Below are 20,866 nucleotides of genomic sequence, written 5' to 3' on the forward strand. Positions count from 1 at the left end.
AAATGGGCCTAAAGCCTATTCTCGACCCAAATGGGCCCACACGCTCGTGTGGCCCTTTTAGCCCAAATCTAGCCACAAATATGAGATTCACCTAGCCTAGTCCAATATTTACTACACAATCAAACAACTTATCCAATTGGGCCCGTAGGCCCACATGGCTCTTTTCGGCCCATCGCGGCCCGAAGTAGCCATCCTACAGCTAGAGTAGTGAGAAATACACACCTGATAGGAGACTGGAGTTAATCCACGCTCTGAGCACTCTTAGCCGACGCCCAACCCAAACGAGCACGCCATACAGCGAAAGGGATCAGCCAAGAAAAGGTACCTTTACTCTCCTCATGGTTCCCTCTATTTAAAGCCAGCTTCGCAACCACTCTTATGTTAGCTTCCCGATGTGGGATCCCTCCAACATCAGTGTAACACCCCGAACCCGAGACCATCGCCGGTGTCAGACACGAGGGGTTAACAAGCCAAGATCACATGTTTTGCCCACCAATTTGACATTTCCAGTCAGGCTGGAAGACTGCGTCACCTTCGCCTTAAAAATCATATCTCGAGTTTCAAAACTCGGAAACTGGTTTTGTAAATTTTCCCTGAATTTAGACTCATATATCCATCCATGGATTTATTTCTAAAATTTTTGGTCGGGCCAATTGCTACAGTTTATTAGTTAAAATCACCCATGTTACAGGGATCGACTGCTCTGACCTACGCGCGGTATAACTTGAATATCTCTCTGTACAGGGCTTTAATGCTGGTGCCGTTTGCTTGTAATGAAACTAGACTCAAAATGGAATCTGTACATATAAGGTATGTCTCCTAATTCTTTCTGGATAATTTATAGTAAATTTTTAAAGTTGCAACAGGGGACCCAGAAACCGTTCTGGCCCTGTTTCACAATAGCTTCAATATCTCTTAACATGTAACTCCTATGACCATTTCGTTTCTTCCATATGAAAATAGACTCATCAAGGTTCATTTACATAGCTTATTCACTATTTAATACCATTCCTACGAATTTTGGTGATTTTTCACATTCACGTCACTGCAGCTGGCAGCATCTGTTTTTAAGGTAGGTCTTACCTATTTGGTAGTCTCCATGAACCAACTAGTCTTGCCATACATAGGTTCATATATGATCATTTTAACCATGCCAATGGCTGATCATGTGACCAACATTCCCATTTCCAATCCATAGCCACATCATGACACCAAATATATACATACAAACCACAAATAGTCTAAGTTCATGCTTCCTTTTTACGAGCCATTTTCGCATGGAAGTATACATATACATCACCACATTTTTAAACTAACAGGGGTAGTCCTATACATGCCATTTCAAAGTTCAAACAAAATTTATACCAAAATAGAGGCATTGATAGTGTGGATGACTTCGACTTTATTGATCCCGAATCCGATTGCTAACGAGCGAAATCTATAAAATAGAGAGCCAAAGTAACGGGGTAAGCATTTTTATGCTTAGTAAGTCTCAAGGAATATAATCAACTCTAATTACAGCAATACATTCACATAGCCAAATGCATCATTTCATTAATACACATTCTTACTTCACACTTCATCATTATATACTTTCACAAAGTATCAATCAAGTCAATAACTGAAATTCATTAGTCGATTGAGCGAATGTTGCTCAAACGTGTCGACTTTCCAATGCACATATAAACGTACCTTATTCTTTGGGCTTTTCGTGTACTAATTGAATTTATTACAGCAACCAACACTCACCTCCAGCCCAAGATTCTTCGAATATAACCGGATATAACCATGTGCACAAATGCCTTGGTCTTAGCCCGAATAGAATGACTTCATACGAATGCCTTGGTCTTAGCCCGGATATAGCCACTTGCACAATTGCCTTGGTCTTAACCCGGATATAATTTCAGCATAATTGTCTTCGGCTTAGCCCGGATATCATTCAATTTCTCATGTACACATACATCAATAATCATTGGACATACATATTTCATTTTCACACTAAGGCTCAAACGCAAATATAATCACAAGCATATTCGCTTGGACTTAGCCCGGTAGAATTCAAATACTCATACACACATAATCAATAATCAATACACATCCATACTTTATTTCACATAATTCAAGTAGGGTCACTTCTTGAGGACTTACCTCGGATGTTGTCGAACGGCTTTTTCGGCTATTCGATCACTTTCTCCTTCCCCTTGTCCAATTGTGGCCCTCTAAGCTCTTGAGCTAATTCAAACAAATTCAATTTATTAAAACCTCATTGTGCTAGCTTATGGCCGAATATGACAAGGAGTTTAAATGGTCATATGGCCACCCTTTAGCTTGAATACACAATGGTCATGCACATTTTATACTACATCAAGCAATTCAATACAATTTATTCGAGCATCAAGGAAATGCTAAGGCCTTCAATAGGCTACCCAAGGCGAATATTCATGTACATGTTGAGGCCAATTATGCACTTAATACCTCACAAAACAGCATGCATTTTACTAGTTAATGCTTTGCATATTGTGGCTCAAAACTTATAATATAGCATCAAGCACTTATATGTGTGCTAGGCGAATTGTGCTTGCAATTTCACAATTATTCTTCAACATCTTCTTCTTTAAACAAACTTATTCATCACTTCCTTCATAACCAAAACATCATGTGCAAACATATATATACATATATGAGCATGGCAATTTCAAGGTGTCCATAGCCATCCAAAACACAAATTTTAACTAACATGCAAGAAGCATGAACCATGCTCATGAATGCATCATGGCGAATATGACAATCATGCTCCTTTTCAACTTCAATCATGATAAAACAAAAGAAAGCTCAAAATCTTACTCAAGAGTAGACAATCCATCATTGCATGCATCATCATCAAGCTTCACACTTAGCATGCAATGGCTTTATCACCATAACAACTTTGGCCAAATACCATTTCCATGGCTTAACAAAGATTTGAGCCATGGCTAACATGCACATCAAGTTAGCAACCAAAACATGCATGAAACTCCTAACACAACCTCATACATACCTTAATCTTGATGCAAACTTAGCCAAATCTCCTTCTAGATCTCTTCCAACCCAAGCATGAAGCAAAAATCCTCCCCCTTTTTCCTTAGTATTTTCGGCCAAGAAGTGAAAATAGATGAACAAATTTTTTCTTTTCTTTCTTTAGGATATTCGGCCAAGGCTATGGAGAAAGATGAACACTTTTTTTTGTTTCTCATCCTACTAACATTAATTTTTTTTCCATACTCTTATTTTATTATTTCTAACATCATCCATTAGTAAAACATGTTGGGAACATGTTTCCCTTGCCCATAATTTGTCATGGCCGGCCATCCACCTTAGGAAATGGGATAATTGACATGCAACTCCATTTATTTCACTTCATGCATTATTAGGCCACTTAAAAATACACCTATCACATTTTCAAGTCCTAGCACATGGGTCCTTTCTTATAAATTTGCACCTAATTAATAAAAATCGAGACACGAAATATTTACGCATACAAATTCCACATACAATAAGCACGGAATATAACACCTAATTATTCTTGTGACTCGGGTTCGTGGTCCCGAAACCACTCTCCGACTAGGGTCACATTAGGGGTGTCACAATCAGAGTTTAAATTCAACACCAACTCTTGCCGTCCCCTGTTAGCAAAATAAATGCTCCTTGCTTACCATGGGATTCGAACCCATGCCTCCCCTCAGATGCTCCACACGCTACTTGCCACTAAGCCACAAGGCTTTTTGTGTCATATTTTATCCCCAATTAATTATAAAGTCTAAAGGCCAAAGTCCAGGTTCCCTTAAAGAAACCAAAATAAATTGCAAGAGCCAAGGCTTGAACCCAGGCTCCCATACAACCTTAATGACGCCACAACCACTAGACTACAAGCTTCCTTGTGTCATTTATTTAACACAATAATTTAAAAACCCTCATCCAAGCATCCAGTTTTTTTTCACTTAATACCAAAATTTTTGCTAAAGCCCAAGTTTGAACCCAAGATTTCTCCAACACTTCTCAAAGCCATTAACCACTAAAGCAAACATTTAATTGTGTTATTTCATTGCACAATTAAATACCTATATACAACCTCCTTACGGACCCGCACTCAAGGCCCAATACTTCTAGGCCCAAATTCAGGGTGTTACAGGTTATTACAGACGGTTTGTTAAAGGATTCTCCATGATTGATACTCTGATGACGAGGTTGTTACAGAACGATGTCAAGTTCGAATAGACAGCAAAGTGCCAACAGAGTTTCGAGAAATTAAAGACATTATTGGCTGAGGCTTCGGTTTTGGTACAACCCGAGTCAGGTAAAGAATTTGTGATTTATAGTGATGCTTCCTTAAATGGTTTGGGATGTGTACTTATGCAAGAGGGTAAAGTCATAGCTTACGCTTCAAGATAGTTGAAGCCTCACGAGAAGAACTACTCGACACATGACTTAGAGTTGGCCGCCATAGTGTTTTCTTTGAAGATTTGGCTACATTATTTATTTGGTGAAAAATGCCATGTCTTTATCGATCACAAAAGTCTTAAGTACTTGATGACTCAAAAGGATTTGAACTTGTGACAACGAAGATGATTGGAACTGTTAAAAGATTATGAGCTTGTGATTGATTACCATCTAGGTAAGGCAAATGTGGTGGCCGATGCTTTATGTAGGAAGTCGTTGTTTTCCTTAAGGGCTATGAATACATGGCTGGCTTGGTCGATGATGGTTTGATTCTAGCCGAGTTGAGAGCTAGACTGACTTTTCTCCAACAGATTTATGATGCTCAGAAAGTTGATAAAGAGTTGCGAGCTAAGAGAATCCAGTGTGTGTCTAACAGTGAATCGGATCTTCTGAGTGACTCCGATGGTTGTTTGAGATTCCGTTGTAGGATTTGTGTTCCGAAGGACATTGAGTTGATTTAGAATATTTTACATGAAGCACACAACAATTGTTTGTCAGTTCACCCAAGAAGTACAAAAATGTATAATGACTTGAAGAAAATGTATTGGTGGAATGGTATGAAAAGAGATATCTCAGATTTTGTATCGAAATGCTTAGTTTGTCAGCATGTAAAAGTTGAACACCAAGTACCTTCAGGTTTACTTCAACCATCATGGTTCTCGAGTGGAAATGGGACCGAATTACTATGGATTTTGTGACAGGTTTACTTTTAACTCTTAGAAAGAAAGATGTCATACAGGTTATTGTCAATAGACATACTAAATCAGCTCATTTTATTCTAGTGCGTACTGATTACTCACTCGATAAGTTATCTGAATTTAGCATTAGTGAAATTGTTAGACTTCATGGAGTACCTATATCGATTGTATCGGATAGAGATCTAAGGTTTACTTCACGGTTTTGGAAAAATTTACAAGAAGCTTTAGGTACAAAGCTAAACTTTAGCACTACTTTTCATCTACAGACTGATGGTCAGCTTGAGCGAGTAATTCAGATCTTGAAAGACATGCTCCGATGTTGTGTAGTGGAATTCCAAGGTTGTTGGGAAAAGTACTTATCATTGGTGGAGTTTGCCTACAACAACAGTTATCAGTTGAGTTTTAAAATGGTACCCTATGAGGCATTGTACGGATGTAAGTGCTGAACACCTTTGTATTGGACCGAGCTTAGAGAAAATCAGATTCACGAAGTTTACCTAGTCAAAGAAACCGAAGAGAAAGTGAAGGTAATTCATGATTGTCTGAAAGCCACTTCGGATAGACAGAAATCCTACACAGATTTGAAATGGAAAGAAATTGAGTATCAAATCGGTGATAAGGTATTTTTGAAAGTATCTCTATGGAAAAAGGTTTTGAGATTTGGTAAGAAGGGCATGTTGAGTCCTCGTTTTATTGGGCTGTATGAGATCACCGAGAGAATAGGGCTGGTTGCCTATCGGTTAGCTTTACCATCTGGGTTGGAAAAGATTCATGATGTATTTCATGTGTCTATGTTATGCCAATATAGATCAGATTCTTCACATGTGATTTCATCAACAGAAGTTGAGATTCGACTGGATATGACTTATGGTGAGGAACCGGTTAAGATTTTGGCACGAGAAGTTAAACAATTGAGAAACAAAAGCATTACCTTGGTCAAAATGTTATGGCAAAGTTCATTTAAAATTCATTCAATTTCATCACAACCCAAGCCTAGCCGAATATTTATTATGCTTATAGCAGCCCAAAATTTTTATTTATTTCACATTTTAACCACTAAATATACACATTTCACAATTTAGCCCCTAATTTGGATTTTCATTAAAAATCACTTAACAAAACTTGTATATCTATCAACAAACATTCATAATCTAACAAAAAATTCAAAATACATGCTTATTCATCAATGGAAACATTCAAAATCTTTAACATTTTTGCAAATTAGTCCCTGGGCTAGCTAGACCTAGTTGCAACGATCTCAAAAACACAGAAATCACTAAAAACGGATCAAAAACACATACCTAATTGATGGAAATAAGAGTGCCAAACCTTAGCCCTATTTCTCTCAAGAAAATCAGTTGGTTTTTGTCTTTTGAAGAAGATCAACACAATTAAAACATTTTGTTATATTTAACTTTCATTTATTTACTAAATTGCTAAAATAACTTTATTATTAATTCAAAATTTCAATTATGCCAAGCAATTATCATCCCCTATCTAATTAATAGTCTATTTACCACATAAGGACCTTAACTTTAAGGTTTTATAGCTATTAGATACCTTTAACTAATAGAACTCTACTTTTACACTTTACGAGATTTAGTCCTTTTTATCAAATTGACTAATCAAACGGTAAAATTTCTGAATGAAACTTTCACACAATCATATATTCATGCATAGACTTTAAAATAATAATAAAATAAATATTTTGACTTCGGATTTGTGGTCCCTAAGCCACTGTTCTGATTTGACTAAAAATGGGCTGTTACAAGAGCCTTGGAAAGTTTACTCAAAATCTAAAAGTAAATCTCGGATCAATGTTAGAAACAATAAACATTGTCACTCCATGAAATCTGACAATCTCTGACATATATGACTCGGCTCCTTCTTAAGCGAATAATCAGTTTTGACTAGAGTAAACGAGCTAACTTTGACAATCTATCAACCATAACCCAGGTCAAATATTTCTTTCTCGGTGATACAGGAATACCCTATACAAAATCCCTCGTGACTCACTCCCATTTCCACTCAGAAATCAAGACAAACTATACTAATTCTAGCAATAATTGATGTTTCTATTTTTATTTGAAAGAATAGAATAAGTGTTGCTGCGAGTCTTAGATAAAATGTTTCATTTATCTCTAGATTATTCAAAACACACAATTATTACGATAATACTTTAACTATCAGTATCCACTGTAACTCCTTTAAACGAATCATTCTGGGTTTACTCTCACTTAAGTATCAGTCTTTAGATCATCATCATGCAATACCTAAATTCTTTGTAAAGGCAACGGTCTACTTTTAAATAAACTAATATAGAATCATTACTATAATCAATATATTCCTTTTCGAGTTCAGGTTGGATCAATACAAAACTTCCAACAGTAATACTTTCGACTTGTCATAACTTTCAGAAACATTATTAGAGTTTCCAAATAACAATGGAAAAGAGTTTACTCGGACCTATACAAATCCTATTTGTCAAATTTACATAACCATGAAATCCAACCTTGCAAAACCATAACTCACCTTTACTAACATTCACATAATCTATTTTCTCAAGTAAAATCTATAATAAAATTTTCAATGTTGAGCATGCTCAGATTCTGTATTAGAATAGATCAAAATATCATCAATAAACACAGATACAACTATATATATCTAGATGAAACTAAAAAACCCAATTCATCAAATTCCTAGATTATCAAAAACATTAATTACTCCAAGCAACATTATTAGAATCCATATACCACATCAAGCTTGAAAGCAGTTTCAATATACCACAATCTTTAACTTGCAACTGATAATAATTGGATTTGTATTTATCTTTTGATAACACTGTTATACTTTGTTTTTTTTACTGATCAAATAGAGCAGCTATACAAGATAAAATATATTTATTCTTTTTCTTGAATTTATTCAATTTTCACATTCATACAAAAGTCCCAGAATTTCTTCAGAAAATAGATCAAAAAACCCTCTGGGAATCGGTATATGATAAATCTTTGATCTTATTTCTTGAGTATCAATTAATAGATATATAATATACCAAAAATATTTATCAATCGCCCAAATAATTTTCTGTATAAAAAACCCTCAATACGTATGGCCAGTCGTCTATAGTTGTGTAGTTTGGGAATAAAGAAAAGGGTAAATACAAATTAGCATTTTCAGCTCAGGTTTTGTATATTCATCAAAAAGTGTTTTTTGGCTCAAATATAGGTACTAAGGATGAATAAACAGAGTTAGCTTTTTGGCTCTAGGTATATACCAAACAATGCCTTAAGTCATCCCTAGGTATCTCAATATCCACAAATTTAATCAATCAAACAATCACAAATTCAACTATTTATCATACATACTAGCATGTTTGTTTTCCTGTATTATCAATATCATTTGGTATATTCAATTACTTAATGCCTATTTACAGTGTAATATATAGAACTTAATAGTCTAATAGTCAAAAATTTAAAATCATTCACTATCATGCCAAATTTATAGTAAGCACAATCAACCTATATACATGTTCCTAACCAATCACTTGTATTTCTACAAGCTCAAGCACTCATTTGACAATAAAAAAATAAAAGGAAAGCACGAATGTAACACCCTTCACCTATATTCAAAGCCGAAATAGGGTTACGGAGCATTACCGAACTTATAAACATTTAAACATTCAATTCACATATAATTTCACATTTCATGCAAACATTATTCAAACTCAATCATAATATCCGTACAATGAGCCTACGAGGCCCTAAACATGCTTTGGGAGCAGTTCAGGACTAAAACAATAACTTAGGAAACTTTCACGAATCCTTAAAAAATTTTCTCAAAGTAGGGGACACATGCCTGTGTGGCTCAGCCTTGTCTCTCACACGACCATAGACACGGGTCGTGTGAACATTCAAAATAGGAGCACAGGGTCATGTCCTAGCCCGTGTCAGACCCCGTGTAACTCTCTGACTTAGGTCACACGGCCAACACACACGCTTGTGTGGCTAGCCCGTGTGCCCTAAAAATGGGCATACACGCCTGTGTGCCAGGTCGTGTGCTAGGCCGTGCCAAACCTGTAGGGTGTACTGACTTGTGCCACACAGCCAAGTCACTCGCCCGTGTGTGAGGCTGTGTGGAGCATATTGACTTGGTTTCAAAATCAACACCAGGGGACACATGGCTATGTAACATGACCGTGTGCCACACACAGCTGAGACGCATGCTCGGGTGGACAAAAATAGGCTATTTACCAAGCCATTTTGCTACCTCAAATTGGCACACACCTACATCAAACCAATTACATAATTCATAATGTTTACAAGCAACCAAAACAACTATATCTAAGACCAAAATACATATACCATTTCAATGCCAACATCTAACATGCTTATAATACCATACTATGCCTATTCAAATCATGCCAATTCACAATTTCAAAGCAATTATATGTACCATTTCAACTAAGCATTTCGTTGCCAAAAACCACAAGCACAACCATTCCCAATTCATCAAATATTAGCTACCTTGAAAGTTGCATTCAACAATCCATTCCTAAGCAATCATGAGCCACATCACTAAGAGGCATTAATACAAATATACATACACCACATAATTGTCAAAATAAGCCAACTTACATGGCTAATACAAACCAAACACTTAATCTTCACAAGCCAACACAAATGCCCAAAATCATGCTACATATACCAAAATGACTCAAAGTCCCTATACATGCCATATACTTAAATACCAAAGTTCATAGGTACCAAGTGATAGGTGGATAGTGTGAAGCGATCTCAAACGATCCCCAAATTCGAGCTAGCTTGATAACACTAAAACATGAGAAAAATAAACAAAGTAAGCTATAAAGCTTAGTAAGCTCGTATACACTAAACTTAATTCAATCTCAAGATTATAAATCAACAATTTGAATATATCAACATTTAGCATATATTAGCTAACAAACCTTTCATATACACAATTCTAATATTAATCATATTCTTTACAAGTTTCTTCACACTAAAGCTTATATATGTCACGTACGTACCTGTACCATCTTTTATCATTCTTATGTCACGTACATACCTGTACCATCTTTTATCATTCTCATACTCAATCACATCTTTCATTTACCCATTGAACCATTCAAAATAGAAGTCGAATACTCAAGTCTCTCGCACACTAAATACCTATACCATGGCCCGAAGCCAAATCATGGTAACTTATATCCGCAGTACTGATATCATGGCCAGAAGCCAAATTAGTCGATATTCATGGCTCGAAGCCAAATCGGTATAACTAGCACCCAAAGTTCTAATATCATGGCCTGAAGCCAACTCAATGTATGCCCTAATGACATGTCACTAGTATCCTAAACTATTCCTAAGGCTCAACCAAGATTTCAAATGTCGAATCGTCATTAAATCACTATCAGTCATATCCATAGACTTGTATTCACAATTTATGCAATATCAAAGCATATGAAATACATTTCTATCAAAACTTATAATATACGAACTTACCTCGGGTTCAAAAATAATGAAATAGACCGATTAATCCAAAACTTTATTTTTCCCTCAATATAGATCCGAACTTCGTTTTTCTTGATCTAAATATAATCAAAATTAACTTATTTAATCATCTCTAAATTCAATTTAATCCAAAACTCACATTTAAGCAAATTTACACTTATCCTCTAATATTTCACATTTTTCACAATTTAGTCCTTATTTCATAAAATCACAAATTAATGAAATTCAAAATTAACCCATGCTAGCTGAATTACTATTATACCCCTAGTAGGCCTTATTTTTCATTTATTTTGCATTTTAACCATGAAGTTTTCACATTTCACAATTTAGCCCCTAAATTGCATTTTCACTAAAAATCACTTACCAAAACTTGTATAATTCACAACCAACATTCATAATCTATCATTAAACATCAAAACACACATGCATTCATCAATGGCATCATTCAAAACTTTAACAGTTTTGCAAAATAGTTCCTAGGCTAGCTAGACCTAGTTGCAACGATCACAAAAACCTAGAAATCATTAAAAATGGGACGAAATTCACTTACAGCGAGCTTGAGAGTGAACCGAATGCTTCAAGCTATATTAATGGCTTCCTGACATATATTTTCAGTGGATGAATGATAATGGAAGATGATAGGAACTATTGTTTTGTTTTAATTTATTTTTATTTACCAATTTACTATATTAACGTTAGTTATAAAACATTAAATTCACCTAACATATGTCCAACAATGTCCTCTTACATTATAAATGGACTAATTATCACTTAAGTACCTCTACCTTAAATTTCTATAGCTATTCGGCACCTTTAGCTAATAGAACACAAATTTTACACTTTACGCGATTTAATCCTTTTTACTGAATTGAGCACTCAAACAGTAAAATTACTAAACGAAAGTTCCACATAATCATTTTATCATGCTGTAAACATTAAAATAATAATAAAATAAATATTTTGACTTCAAATTTGTGGTCTCAAAACTACTATTTTGATTTGACTAAAAACAGGCTGTTACAATGAAAATAAGAGTAAATTTCCAATAATACCCTTCCTCACTTTAGATAACACATTGTCTTCAATGTGTAGCCCTGAAAAGATAAGGAAAGAAGTTACCCAATTGATCGTGACATTGATTAAATCTACTAGTGGCCTCTTCCTTCCTTTTTCGTTATTAGCTCGAAAATGTTGTGCTTTTATTATGTGGGGTTCCTACACAAAAAACTTAAATAAAAAAAACACAAATATAAAAGTTTACCATTAATCCTACTCCTAAAATGATAAAATAAAAGTTATCCAAAATTTAATACATTCCCAAAATAAAAATTAAAAATTTAGTCGTCTTCATCCTCATCAAAGTCCATCTCCTCATTCCTTTATTATTCGTCATCCTTGCTTTCTTCTTGTTCCCCAGTCTTTTTCTCCTCATCTTCATGCTTTAGATGCGTCAGGGCCGAACATATCTAGCAGATAATTAGGTATTCTCATGTTGTTTTGCCTCACAAAGTCTTAAAGAATAGGACCTGTTTCTTGCATCCATCTAATCATTCCGTCGATTTTTGCACTACTACTCTTGCTCCTTTCTTGTCTAGATGTCAATTTTACTTTTCTTTTGAGTGAGGCTGGGACGTCCATATTTTCTTTTCTCCTCTAGTTCCAAGCTATGATATGCTTTTGGTTGAGTTCTAAATATTGAGTGTACATAGAATCGCCTATTAAGCACTTTTTTAGGTGCATGAACTGCTCGTTCTCTTCCATTGGAACCTCATCGCTCTTACAAAGTGCCATCACGAGATGGAGAAAGAAAGTCCCTACCTTGTGGCCATTAACACAACACTTTATACTTTGATGGATCCATTGCCTTATGCATAATTGTTTCTTTAGTAAAATTCCATATAAAAAAATAGCTCGGAATGTATCGACATTAGAAACATTAAGAGCAGGTGTAATTCTAGTGCAAATAAATTACATCCACTTTGAGCTATTCGAAACATTATAGCTTACTTTTCAGTATCTAGCCGGAGGTTTCACTAACCTCAATTTTCAGTTAAGTATTTCACAAAGATTTCAATATTGACATCTTGAAATCTCGTTAGATTAGTATTTTCTAAATAATCAGAGTCATAATATGGAGCATAGTAATATTTACAAATCTTTTTCAAGGAGAATGGCACATCTTTACCTCGCATTGTTATTGTTTTCCACATGACACCATGTGGTCTCCAAGTTTCCTCGTCCTTAAGAGTAGTATAAAATTCTTGCACAAGATGAATAACATCATTTTCTTTTGAGATCGTGCAGAAACGCTCCCATATATGATGTCGTACTAAAGACCAAGTTTCATTACAAAGGACCATCGATAGTTTTAATTCCCTTTCCTAAAAAAAGGTTTTGCCTTGAAGCTTGAGGAAATATTTTTTGACATTCTGGTTTCAAAATTTCAAAGGATTCGAAACCACCGGTGGTTCTTGTACATTAGTTTTTCTAACTTTCCCAGGTGTAATACTCAATATGATTTTTTCTTAGAAAAATTAATAAATTCAAACAATGTATTTCAAAGGCAATAGAACAGTAAAATTTGAGATTTGGAACTCTTAACCTTGTCCTTGAAGTCTTGTTTATTTTGTTTAAAGGTATTGTTGTGACCTCCCGTATGAATGCTTGATGTATAACTTGCACCAAAATAAAGAATAAAAGATTGCATAAAAATAAAAGAGAAAGGAATAAGAAGGGAAAGTTAGGTCTTGAAGAATTTTTAGATTATTTGAGAGAGTTTAGAAGTTACGAGGGTTTTAGGTTTAAGTTAAAAGAGTTTTTAGATTTTAAAGGCGATATTTTAAGGATAGTTTCAGTTATAAATTAGGTTTAAAATAGGTGGATTCTGTAATGGGTCAGGTTAGCCCTATAAAAACTTACAACGATGTCGCGACACAGGAGTTCCGTGTTGCGACACCCTTAGTGGTATGTTAATGTCATGACATCGAGGATCAATGTCATGACACACCCTGAAATTTTGGAATCCTAGGTAAAAATCCTCTGTGTCGCGACACAGCACCTCTATTGATATTTTGATTACAGAGGCGGTGTTGCAACAGGGAGGTTTCATGTTGCGTCACCGACTTTGTTGTAGCACAAATTTCCCATATTTAAAGTGTCTCATTTTCTATTTAAAGAAAAATTTAATAAAAAATAAAATCTAAACTATCGGTTAGTTAAAAATACAATAATATACATAAAGTTAAAATTCAGTTAAGAATGTTAGGTCTTGCTGTCAGATTCATCCGTCAGCTCGATTAATGAATACGTGCACCCTCCTCTAGTTTTGGTTTTTATAGAATTAGTCCAATGCCCGTCATGCCACTCCACCTTCCTTCGCTTATATCACTCTTTGAACTTACTTTTTCGACCCGCACGTATTACAGAGAACACTTGTAACACCCGTAACCCATATCCGTCGATGGATTAGGGTTACAAGGCATTACCGAACAATTCACAGCTTAAGGAAGTCATTTATTACTATACATGTTTAAGATAATATAAACTCAATTATACGAATTATATATATCTCCTTTATAATGTTCAAATAATCAAATTTTAAAATAAATACTTTCATGATAAATTTTCTATACAAACATTAAGACATTCAAACTCATATATCAAATACATGTCATTAAATCATCTAACTTGGCAAATATCAAACATATCTTTATGAACCATTAATTGAGCAAAACATACAAACTAAATTACATCTCATTCACATACAAAAATCATTCATAAATTAATCTTACGTAATCAAATCCATATGATCATACTATTCCATCACATAAATATGCCATAAACACTTATAAAATGATTTAGTACTACAATGTAATATACATTATACTTAACTTTACCCATTTTACCAAACTTATAACAAACATGACAAACATATATTCCTTGTATTAAATTTAATAACTTAAACTAATTCATAGTACAAATCATCTATTTCAAGTAAACCAAATTTTAAGACACAACCAAATACATATATGTATATACATATATCTAATATGAAAAGCTTCCCAAAATGATTAACCATAATCTATTTATATCATTACTTTAAAATCGTGAGCATATACCAAGCACACTATATATGTATATGGCATACATATTACTAACTAATACATTACATATTTTAACTCAATAACATCCATCATTTACTCCATTACCGGAACACAAGATCAAGTACCACAACACATATATACCTTGAAATGATGTCTATGCATATATCATCACACATTATGTGCCAAAATATATTTATATGTGCAAGTACCGAATCATCAATCAAGTATGTTCCTTACCTAATTTCAACATTTAACCGAATACATTCGACAACCAAGTTAAATCATTCCTACCAAATACCAATTAAAATTGAATCATTTTAATCATGAATAACATAACAAACATATTTCATACTTATGTATATTCCATGGCCAATTCAAAAAAACCACGTCCAAAATCATCAACCACTTTCCATGTATAAAACACTTATCTACTTGACTAAAGTTTCATATACTCAATATCATATTAGCCATACTTGTATGGCTTAATATATACACAACTTCAAAATCAAACATATTAAGTAGTCTATACATGCCATATGTTCAAATTTAAACTTATCAAATACCAAAAATAGTCGATAGTGTGATAGACCTTGCTGACGATCCCCGAACTCGTAACTAGATCTCGAAAACTATAAAACAGAGGCAAACATAACATACAGTAAGCTATTAAAGCTTAGCAAGTCATAAGCAAATCATAACTCAATGACATTTATCAACTTATTTTAACCAAACCAAGTTATACTATCATAGTCAAATTTAATCTCAAGTTTAACATTTCACAATTAACATATGCTTTCATAAATAACCTTATCTTAACCGATTATACATATAAACATATTCCAAGTATCATTCAATTTCAAAGACATAACATCATTATATAACTGAATGTATTTACACACGTATGCACATACTCATGAATCAAAATATAACATCACATGCATATACATAACGTATAGCCGAATATACTTTGCAAGTGCACATATGTTCACATTAATAACTTATATAATTTGCATCATATATCAAATGGCCAACTTACCTTTTTTTTGAATACGTAATCAACTAACTCATACCTGATCATTTTAGCTCATTTTACACCTTTTTTCACAACTTATCATTGCCCGTTGAACCATTCGAAATTGAATAGGATACTCGGATAATCACATATATTAAACAATGCCAACATCCCAGATGTGGTCTTACATGCTATCTCATATCGATGCCACTATCCCAGATAGGGTCTTACACAAATCAAATACGATGCTGATGTCCCAGACATGGTCTTACATGTAATCACAGATTGATGCCAACGTCCTAGAGTGGTCTTACATGAGAACACATATCAAAAATCCTATTTCATGACATATGTATCCTAGCTATTCGTAAGGTTTGTACAGGACTTTCAGATGTTATAATTTGGTCGAATCGAACTCATAAACTTTGTTTCCATGCATATGTACATTCGACTTTCACATATATAATTTCACATAATTTAATTGCAGCATTTAAACTCATACATAATTAAAATAAACAATATCTATTTGCTTATAAACTTATCTCGGATGATGAAAATCGGAACGAGACGGCTAATCGACAACTTTAGTTTTCCCCCGGTCCAAATCTGATTTCTTTGGTTCTTGATCTTGAATCAAGCTTGCTAATGACCACATACCTCAAACTTTCATTCTTTTTCTTTCCTTTTTTATTCGGTCAACATAAAAAGAAGATGAACAATGACTTTTAATTTTAATGTTTTATTATAAACATATTATTTACCATTTTACATATTTAACCTTTAAAAATTAATTACTCAAACAGATATTCTAAAGTTACTACCTTACATACCATAATCTCATGGTAAAATTGCATTTTAGATACCTCAAATTAATAAGACAATAGCGATTCGGCCTTTATACATATAACCATCAAATTTTTATTTTATGCAATTAAGTCCTTTTTATTAAATCAAACACTCAAATGAAAAAATTAAATCACGAAAATTTCACACATATAAATTCAAACATAATAAACACAGAAAATAATTTTAAAATATTTTTCTAACTCAAATTTGTGGTCTTGAAACCACCATTTCGAATAGGGTCTAAATCGAGCTGTTATAACACTTTCTCTAGTTCAGGGTAATTAAGGATTTTTACAAATATTCCAAAGCATTGTCTCCCTAATTTTCCCTATGTTCCTTATTTTTCGGTGACCACATCTAAAGGTTTTTGTCTCACCATTTATCTTCATTTTTAACTCATTATTTTCTAGGTCAATGGTGGACCTTAATGTTACTAAAAGTGGCCTACCAAACAAAATGGGTATTTCACGGTCTTCCTTGAAATCTACAATTATAAAATAAGTTGAGATGATAAACCTCCTCACTTTAACCAACACATCTTCAAGTACCCCCTTTGGTTGTACTGATGACCTTTCAACTAACTGTAGTGTGATCAGGGTATTTTTAAGCTCCCTTAACCCAATTTCTTCATAAATAGATAAGGGTATTAAATTAATATTGTCTCCTCAATCACATAAAGCCTTACTAAAATGGATGTCCCCTACCTCTATAGGTATTGTGAAACTCCCAAGGTCTTTTAGTTTTGGGGGTATCTGTAACACCCCTTACCCGTACCCAAGGCCGGGATAAGATACAAGGTATTACTGAACACATACATAGTCATTCATACAAAAATGGGGCTATAAAATTTTTCTTTGACACAAATTCATTCATACATACACAATTTGTTCCTAATATAGGCCTGCAATGCCCAAAACAGCCATCGGAAGGGATTTGGGACTAAATAGAAGACTTTAGAAAAGTTTGGGAAATTTTCCCTAATACAGAGCCATATGGATGTGTGAGACAGGGGACATGCCCATGTGCTCTCGACACGCCCATGTCCTCCAACCATGTAACTCTCTGACTATGACGTTAGCATCCATTTAGGGTTACACGGCCATATCACACTGCCGTCTGGCCAGACCATGTGTCAATTAAAATTAACTGAATTTTTCATAAAAAGGTGCAGACTTCACACGGCCAGTGTACACACCCATATGGGTAGGCCGTGTCTCTCACACGGCCAAGACACAACCCCGTGTCTTAGCCCGTGTGTTTACTACTAAGCATACTGACTTGTAAAAATTAGGGTCCAAGGGACACACGGCCATTCAACACGCTCATGGGGTAGACCGTGTGTCACATACGGTCTAGATACATGCCCGTGTCTTTACCCTATGGACCATTTAAAGGCTACTTTCCAAGCCAATTTTCACCCTCAATCATTCATACATTCAAACATATTTCATAGCATGCAACATGACATATTTAGACACTCAAATATTCAACACCATGGCACTCTCACATCTTCATAATGTCATCCTATTATACATTTATTTTGTTACACCATTTAGAAGCATTCCACACCAATTTCATGCATTATTAAACTTGTTACCATAACTTCAAATTATGCATTCATGACTATAGTCATTTTGATCCATTAAGTCATCCCTTATCTTTTGGCATCTAATACATACTCTTTCATACATTCACCAAGCAATAACATATCACATCATCAATGCACTAACACATGCATGCATGGGTAATTAGATTACAGCCCAATGATCAAATATAAGCCATATCACATGCCATTACAAAATGAATCATCAATATCATAAGCCTTCACAATTTGGCCAAATAGCGTGACACATATCACAAAATAACCAAGTCCCCTGTACATGCCATACTCAAAATAACAATTTCAATATACCCAATAATCTTTTGATAATGTGATCGAATACTCTAATAGCTTCTGATCCCCGAGCTAGCTTGGCAGAACTACAAATGATGGAAAAGAGAGGGGAGTAAGCATTTAAACTTAGTAAGTCCACATGCAAAAAATATGCAATATTAATAAACCATAATCATGCAAGACATAATAGCATAACCACCAAGATTATTCATCATTCAAGCATTCTAGCTCATTTATCAAGTGTTCATATATATATATATATATATGAATATACTTTCTCATCACATACCATCCTTTAACGAGGCATCCCTTATGAGTATAATGAATGTACCTGTACATATCTGTAGCATATCAATTAACTTTACTTTCATTACAATGCCATCTTGGGACTTTCATCGCATCATTTATTATAATACTCGTTGAACACTCGGAATACTATTAGATACACTAAAACTTGCACATAAGTGCCACATAAACATACGTAGCCAAAGCTACCTCATATCATGCAACACTCACCATGGAGCTACTTATGAGCTTGCTCATACAAGCTATCAATCAAGGTGCAACTACACGAGCTGTTCACAAAAGTTGTCAGGTATTCGACCACTCAAGGACTACCTATCCATCGGTAGGACACACAAGACCATTGTCCAGAACTCAATCACATGTATCGCATCCATTATGAACTCGGACCACTCAACGAGCTTGGATACTACATATATCACGAACCCGAACCACTCAACGAGTTCGGACTTCTTAATTCCTAGTGACATGTCACTTGTATCCTAGACTATTCCTAAGGTTCAAACGGGATTTTCCTCACTTGCACAAGGAATACTTTATCGTACTTGCTCGTGATGTCGTATGTAACAGCCAATTATCATTTATGCTTTCATAGCAACCAATAAGTATATAACTCAAAATAACAAGAAAACATTTGTCACATAATATCAAAACATTAAAAACATGCTACAACACCACATTATTTGCATATGCACTTACCCCGGTATAAAATGATGGTAATCATACCTAATCGCCGTATACTTTATTCTTTCCTTGATCAAGACCCGGTTCACGTTTTTCTTGATCTATAATGCCAAATTTAACTTGTTTATTAATCACATTATTCAAATGAATCCATAATTCATGCTTTGGTAAAATTACCTTTTTACCCCTAACTTTTCACTTATTTATGATTTAGTCCCTAGGCTCGTAAAATGAAATACGTGTATTTTCTTTGTTACCCAAGCCTAGCCGAACCTATACCATGCTTACATCAGCCTACATTTTGTAGCACCCCTAACTTGTATCCGTCGCCAGACTAGGGTTAGACGTTACTGAACAAATTAGAACATTCAACATTCATTTCACAATCATTATAGCATCATAGTCATACATCAGCACAGAGTCCCTTACATAGGTCAACAATACCTTAAACATGCTTTAGAAAAGGGTCGGGACGAAACTAAGCTCATACAAAATTTTTTGACAATTAAACATTTTTCAAAGTTACAGAGGTCACACGCCGGTATGAATAGGCCGTGTGCCTCACACGAAATTAGACATGCCCGTGTGTCTAGACCGTGTCATATCAGGGCATACATACTAACTTAATCACACGGCTACAAGACATGCCCGTGTGCTTTGGCCATGGTCAAAACTAACTTGGGCCACACGGCTAGCCACACGCTCGTGTGCTTTGATCGTGCTCAAAACTGACTTAAAATGTAGGGTACCCCAGGGGACACACGGCCGTGCAACATGACCGTGTGTCTTACATAGCTGAGACACACGCCCATGTATCTGCCCTTGTAGACAAAAATAGGCCATTTGAAAAGCCAATTTGCCACACGATTTGGGTCAAACTTACTAGCATCAAACCAAGTACATTTGCACTATAATTTCAGCCAATTTCAATACCAAAACTTACATCATTCATTCCATAATATTGACAACAAATTCATGTCTGTAACACATACCAAAACATGTCATTCCATAAGTGAAAATCATACCAAAACATATGGATTCATAATCTCTAATCATACAATTAAATCTCATGTCAAACCTTACCAAATTCCATACTAGGCACATTCCAAAACACTTCACATAGATAATATTGCATCACATAATTCATACCAAAAGCTCATTTATATGCACAACCAAAACCAAGCCAAATCACATGGCTAGATACACTTCACAACACATAATCAACTATTTCTAGCCTATACATGCCATACTTTCTGAATTTACACTTTCCAAAATTTACCAAAATAGAGCTTGATAGTGTGGTGATGATCCTTGATGATCCT

The 20,866-nt window shown here is 34.7% G+C and overlaps 1 protein-coding gene across 2 annotated transcripts in view; it reads right to left on the reverse strand.

Annotated features, from left to right (window-relative positions):
- Positions 1–15,152: 15,152 nt before the first annotated feature.
- The window catches only part of LOC108472742 (protein DETOXIFICATION 24-like), a 45,918-nt gene continuing 40,204 nt past the window's right edge, over positions 15,153–20,866 (reverse strand). Inside the window, exon 7 of one of the 2 annotated variants that reach the window (XR_008274573.1) lies at positions 15,153–15,434. The gene's annotated coding sequence lies outside the window, so the exon portion shown is untranslated. Of the gene's footprint in view, positions 15,435–18,295; positions 18,644–20,866 lie in introns of those variants that run through there. The other variant, XR_008274572.1, reaches the window with a different exon arrangement.

The sequence above is a fragment of the Gossypium arboreum genome, chromosome 11 (assembly GCF_025698485.1).
Source record: "Gossypium arboreum isolate Shixiya-1 chromosome 11, ASM2569848v2, whole genome shotgun sequence".
In the NCBI taxonomy this organism is placed as follows: Eukaryota; Viridiplantae; Streptophyta; class Magnoliopsida; order Malvales; family Malvaceae; genus Gossypium; species Gossypium arboreum.